The sequence below is a fragment of the Octodon degus genome, unplaced genomic scaffold (genome assembly GCF_000260255.1).
Source record: "Octodon degus isolate 3935 unplaced genomic scaffold, OctDeg1.0 scaffold00142, whole genome shotgun sequence".
In the NCBI taxonomy this organism is placed as follows: Eukaryota; Metazoa; Chordata; class Mammalia; order Rodentia; family Octodontidae; genus Octodon; species Octodon degus.
In genome coordinates, this window is record NW_004524718.1 from 5,564,763 (window position 1) to 5,570,399 (window position 5,637).

The 5,637-nt window shown below is 41.1% G+C and overlaps 1 protein-coding gene across 1 annotated transcript in view; it reads left to right on the top strand.

Annotated features, from left to right (window-relative positions):
• The window catches only part of Oxct1 (3-oxoacid CoA-transferase 1), a 158,993-nt gene that overhangs the window by 718 nt on the left and 152,638 nt on the right, over positions 1–5,637 (top strand). The gene's annotated exons all lie outside the window — the stretch shown is intronic.

A 5,637-nucleotide genomic window follows, 5' to 3' on the forward strand; every position in this document is an offset into this window, starting at 1 on the left:
GCCCGCGGAGGCCCAGCAGCCGGCGGGCGCGCGTCGGCCGCCAAGTGGGCGGATGCTTGCTGGGCGCGGCGGGTGGAGTGCGCTCCGGTCCGCGCCTTCCCTGTAGGGCTGTGCGCGCCGCCGCGGCGGGACCGGGAACCCGGACTGGAGCGCCCGCCTCGGCTCGGGCCGCGCTGCTCACGTGCTGTCAGCGGGCGCAGACGCCCTTCTCTCCGGGGGTCGCCACTGGATTAGGGACTGCCCTCTGCAAGGTCTAGGGAAGCCCCGTGGCGCCCCTCCTGCCAGCTCTCCGCGGCGTGGAGCCCAGGGCCACTCGTGGAATTCTGGTGGATGTCCTTGCCTCCGAGCCCATGTCCCCTAGGATTCCTGCCTGGAGTCCTAAGAGCTGACTATTATTGGAACAGAGCTCCAGGTGCACAAGGGAGGCTTTGCCCTACTTCAGGAACTCAGTTTTGTTCAATAGTTTTCTTAGAAACATTGAATAAAAGCTGGGAACTTGATGGTGTGCCTTGCACAAGGTGTGTGCGCTCACTGTGATTACGGACTCCGAACTCCTGTCCTCTGCTCTTGCCCTTTACTGCATAAAGTTCCTAGGAAGTGTTAAGATACAGTTCAAACGTGGGTCATTTCATTCTTAAGTTCTTTTTAAAAGGATTTTGCTAATTGCAGGTAACTTTGAGCGTGTAAAGCATTATTAAAGGGAAACTTGACCTTCAGTCAGATTGCTGCAGGTCCTGAAGCTGATGGAAAAATCAGGACACAGGGATACCCTTGGGCCAAGGTTAATAATATTCTCCCTTTTGGCAGTTACTTGTTTGTCTGAGTATAATTTACCCACCTCCAGTCTTTTTCATCTTGAATATAATCATTAAGCCACTTCCAAGCCCAACAAACCTCTTCAAAGAAGATGTACAACAATTAAGGGCTCTTTGTATTTCCCTGAAAGCTCATGTCAGAGTTCAATTGTCTGCCTTTCAAGTGTGGTTATCAGAGGTCCAAAGCCTCCTTTCCGGAGTATTCCCCCAGCTCCAGGCATTGGGCGCCTTTTCTGTGTGTTTTGCTCCAGAGTTCTTACCTTTCACTGTTGCTTAACTGTAACACTCATGTCCTTGTTTAACCTTGGGACAGTATGGTGTGTCTAATTCTCCATTCCCTCAACGTGGTACTACTCAAAGAAAAGATAGTGAACACTTCTAATACATGGATGAGAGAACACTGCAGCCCATTTTGTAACTTTGAAAGTTTTTCTGATATATATATATATATAGATTCAATCTCCAGAACTGCAGAACAGCAAAAACAACCCCACACCCTGGAAAAAACCTAAATGATGGGCCGGTAGATGGTCTTTGAAGCCTTGGCACACATTCCAACACCCCAGGGGCTTTTTTGGTATCGCTATGCCCACCTGCGGAGTTTCTGACTTAGTAGACCCTGGGGAGGGCCCTCCCGTTTGTATTCTATATGGAAGCCTTCGTCTTGGCAGTGGGGCCATGTGCCTCCTGGCAAGCTTGTAAGTGCATGTATTCACCTGCATGTTACTGTTTTCTTCTTCTGAAATGGCTCCCTTCAGCTCAGTCCACATGGCCTCTCCTCACTGTTGATCAAACTGCGATGCTGAAGTGGGCCATACAGCATTAGCTTTTTGTATCATGAGATGACAAGGTAAATAACACCTGGGTGTAATGACCTGTATCATTAAGAAATTTATTTAAAAATAAAAAAGCAATATGCTTTGTGCATTTTTACTGAAAAACTGTCAGAAAGAAGTACATTTTCACCAAGTTCTAGATTGTTGAATATCAGGAGAGTTAGGCAAAAGAAATAGTGGTGGCAGTGGTTAGAAAGGAAACTCAGGATTAAGAAGTCATGAGATGAAATTCAGATGCAATAGTAGAATAAAACTTCTGAGCTTAGCTAGGAGAATGTGAAGCAGAGGCTCACGAGTGAAGGTTAAGAATCTGCGGAAAACAAATACATGAAGTAGAACAATTTTCACTGTCGTTTGACTGTTTCTTTCACTTCTGTACACAGTTACTGTAATTTTTCTTCTTCCATTGTAAGCAAAAACTAGTAGCAATGCTGAAATGGAGTTCTGCTGAGGTAGGGGGGTGGGAAGGCAACATAAATACTTTGTGTGAATATTAAAGAAAATTGTATCCAGAATAACCAAGGTCAAATTGTACATTTCATTCCTCCTAATTCATTTAGGTAGTCTCTGAAAATTTGAAGGTTGTTTATTTACTTGGTACCTGCTGTTGAATTTTAAAAACATCATAATATTAGTATGTAAAATGTATTAGAAGGTAGAAGTCAAATTAGGAGAAGCTTAAAACTCATCTTAAAATGTAGTAATCTAGGAAAAAAGATAAATGTTACTAAATACAGGGTTTTGCTTAGCTATCTAATCTTAGGTAGTTCTGGCAGTGACATGGGTTTTCACTCTCAGAGACAGAGTGTGGGTATGAAATGGGAGCAGAGAGGATTTTGGTTAAGGGACACTGAAAAGCGTCCCCTGAGGAGCTGCCTCAGTAGGTCCTAAGCGGCTTTCTGGGCTTTAGGCCTTGCATAGCCTCAGTGGTGACTCCTGCTGCAGGCAATCTACTTCCTCTTTGCCTTACTCTTGGGGCCAATACTGTTGGCATGCCCTGCAACCTTTGAATATCCAGACTGGTAAAACTGACTGCAAATGAGATGAATGAATTTACTGTACACTGTGGTGTGTGCCTGTGGTCCTAGCGACTTGCAAGGCTGAGGCAGGATTCTCGAGCCCTGAAGTTCAAGACCAGCCTGAACAACATAGCATGTGGGTCATGTTAAAATGTTCTGCATGTATGTGAGATCAGTGATGTGTGTGTGTGTGTCTGAAAATTGAAATTAAACTTCAATAAATGACGAATTGATCTTATTATCTTTGGGAAGAGAGAAAAGATTGCATTCTAAAAAGGAAGCCAACTTTCCCTAAGTATCTTCTGTAGTCCAGCCCCTGAGCTTTTGTATATTTTATTATTTAGGGATAAGTAATATCTATATTTATTTCTCACTGTATCTTAATTTAAATAATATTCTCAGATTGATATAATTGTGACTGAACTAGAACTTTAACCATAGGAGGTGGTTAGTTTTCTGAAGATAAAAACTGTCATTTAGTATAAGTTAGTTTCTCAGCTAATCATATGTAAATATCAAATGTCAACATAACATATAACAAATGTCAGTAAGTATTGTTAATGTATGAATGATTATAAAATCAGATTTATTTACTTTTTTGTTCTGCTGGGAATCAAACCTAGGGCCTTACATATGCTAGGTAAGTGTCTTGTCACCAAGGTATAGCCCCAGCCCAAGTTATCTCTTTACAAAAATATGTCTGAAAATTTGGGGCTGGGGAAGAAGAAACTGTTGCATAATTTCATGTCATTTGTCATGAAAACAGTAATTCTCAGCTGAAAGAAGTAGATTGTTGACAATAGGATGGTATTATGTGCTTTCACTTCTGTTTAAGTATCTGCAAACCTCTGGGTGTGAGTGGACATGAATTTTCCTCCAATGTACTCTCCATTTTTCAGCCTACAGAGAAATAGTTTAGAATGACTCTCTAATGGATTGAGTGTTGGGGAATTCTTTTGTTTTTCTCCTTCACTGTTAGGTGGAAAGGATGACAGCAGAGCTCTGCATAAAAATTTGGGAGACTCAAAGATTTCTTATACATAAATAATGATGTAGAAGTAGAATATAGTAGAAGACTTTTAGAAAACATGGAGAAGAGCATATTGTGGTGGAAGGATTATGTAATAGATTTCAAAAACTGGGATTTGGGTTGCTTTAATGCAGTTTTGGGCAAATTGAGAAATCTTGCTAAGGTTCAGAAACTTGAGCTGAGTTGACTGGACAGCTATGTTCTTACTCTTTTTTTTCTGAGATACTTCTAATTTATTTTATAATAAATCTATAAACTTGATTCAATTTACCAAACTTTTAATTTTTTTTTTTTTTTGGTTTTTTTTTTTTTTTTTTTTTGGCGGAACTGGGGATTGAACTCAGGCCCTTGCGCTTGCCAGGGAAGCGCTTATTCTACTGAGCCATCTCCCCGGCCCATTTTTTTTTTTTTTTTTTTGGCCAAACTTTTAATTTCTAAGAATAAAAGTGTGTGTGTGTGTGTGTGTGTGTGTGTGTGTGTGTGTTTAAAACAGAAGCAAAAGAATCCTTGCTACTTGAGGACAGGAAAGAGAGAAAAAAATCTCTTCATGGCCCAAGCTCTTCCCTTCTGACTCTGTCCCAGGGTTTGAGTAGGGAGGAAGTGCCTCACCTACCTTGACCAAAATAGAATTGTAAGTGGCCAGAAGTCATGTGCATAGCCTCTACCATTTTAATCTCCCATTTGACTTTCTTGCCATATAGTTCCCTTAAATATGCCTTTGTGCTAATCAACATTTTTATGAGAGTAATTTCTAGGGGAAGAGAAAAAAGATATACTATATCCTAACTTTGTGTCTGTGTGGCAGACTGTTAGGAAGTGAAGTTCAAGCTTGCAGCTGGGCTTGTTAGGTGCCAGTGGATTGGGACTTCTCTCTGCACTCTCTTCACAGGTTGAAAGTACAGTATAATAAGATTAGAAGAGGCAATGTTCAGTATGAGTAATTGGTTGGCACAGAATTTGCACTCATTTTTTCTTGTCCATATTATAGATGGAGGATAGAGAAGAAAATAATTTACAACTGATTGTATGAGTGCTCACTAGATGACTCATTTGGGACCTGCTTAGTCTTTCTATTCCTATAACAACATATCCTAGACTGGCTAATTTATAAAGGAAAGAAGTATATTGAGGACATAGTTCTGGCGTCTCGAAGCCTAACGTTAGATGATTACATCTGGTGAAAGCCTTGTTGTGTGCTTATGACACACTGAGAAGCAGAAGCGAAACCAGGTGTGCAGAAGAGGCAGACTGCCAGGGGGCAGCTTCACGTTCTGACAGCTCACATTTGCAGTATCGAATCCAGTCCTGTGAGAACAAGAGCTCACTCTTGTAAGAATTAAATTGGTCCTTAAAAGCAATACTAATCTCCTTTTGAGGACCCAGTGCCCCTTAAAAGTCCCACTACTTCTCAACACTTACATTAACCAAATTTCAATATGAATTTTGGAGGTGACAAAAATGATCTCCAAACCATAGCAGCCAAATAGTTAATTGCAGTAAGGGTAAGATAGTCTTCCTTGCACATAATAGGTTTTTCCACTATCCATGTGCTAGTGCCATAGGGAGAGGAATCATTTTGTATACTATTCTTTACTAGCTGTCCTTTTAGTAAGCATTCTCTGGTGCTTAAGGTTAGGTCAAGGGCCCAACTGTGTGGTGATAGGTAGTACCAATCACATTGTACTTACTTACCTGGAGATCAGCAGTCATGTTGTAATACTACATTGGATTAAATATGTGAACTCTCAATAAGTATTGATTGGTTGAATGTAAAGTAAGGTTATTATCAAACTTTGATAGCTGATGTCATTTCTATGAATTTGAATCTCAATACATGGACTATAAGGGCTGGGGAAATAGCACAGTGTGTAAGCTCCTGACTGGCAAGGGCAAGGTCCTGAGTTCGATCCCCAGTACTGAAGAAAAAAAAAAAAAAA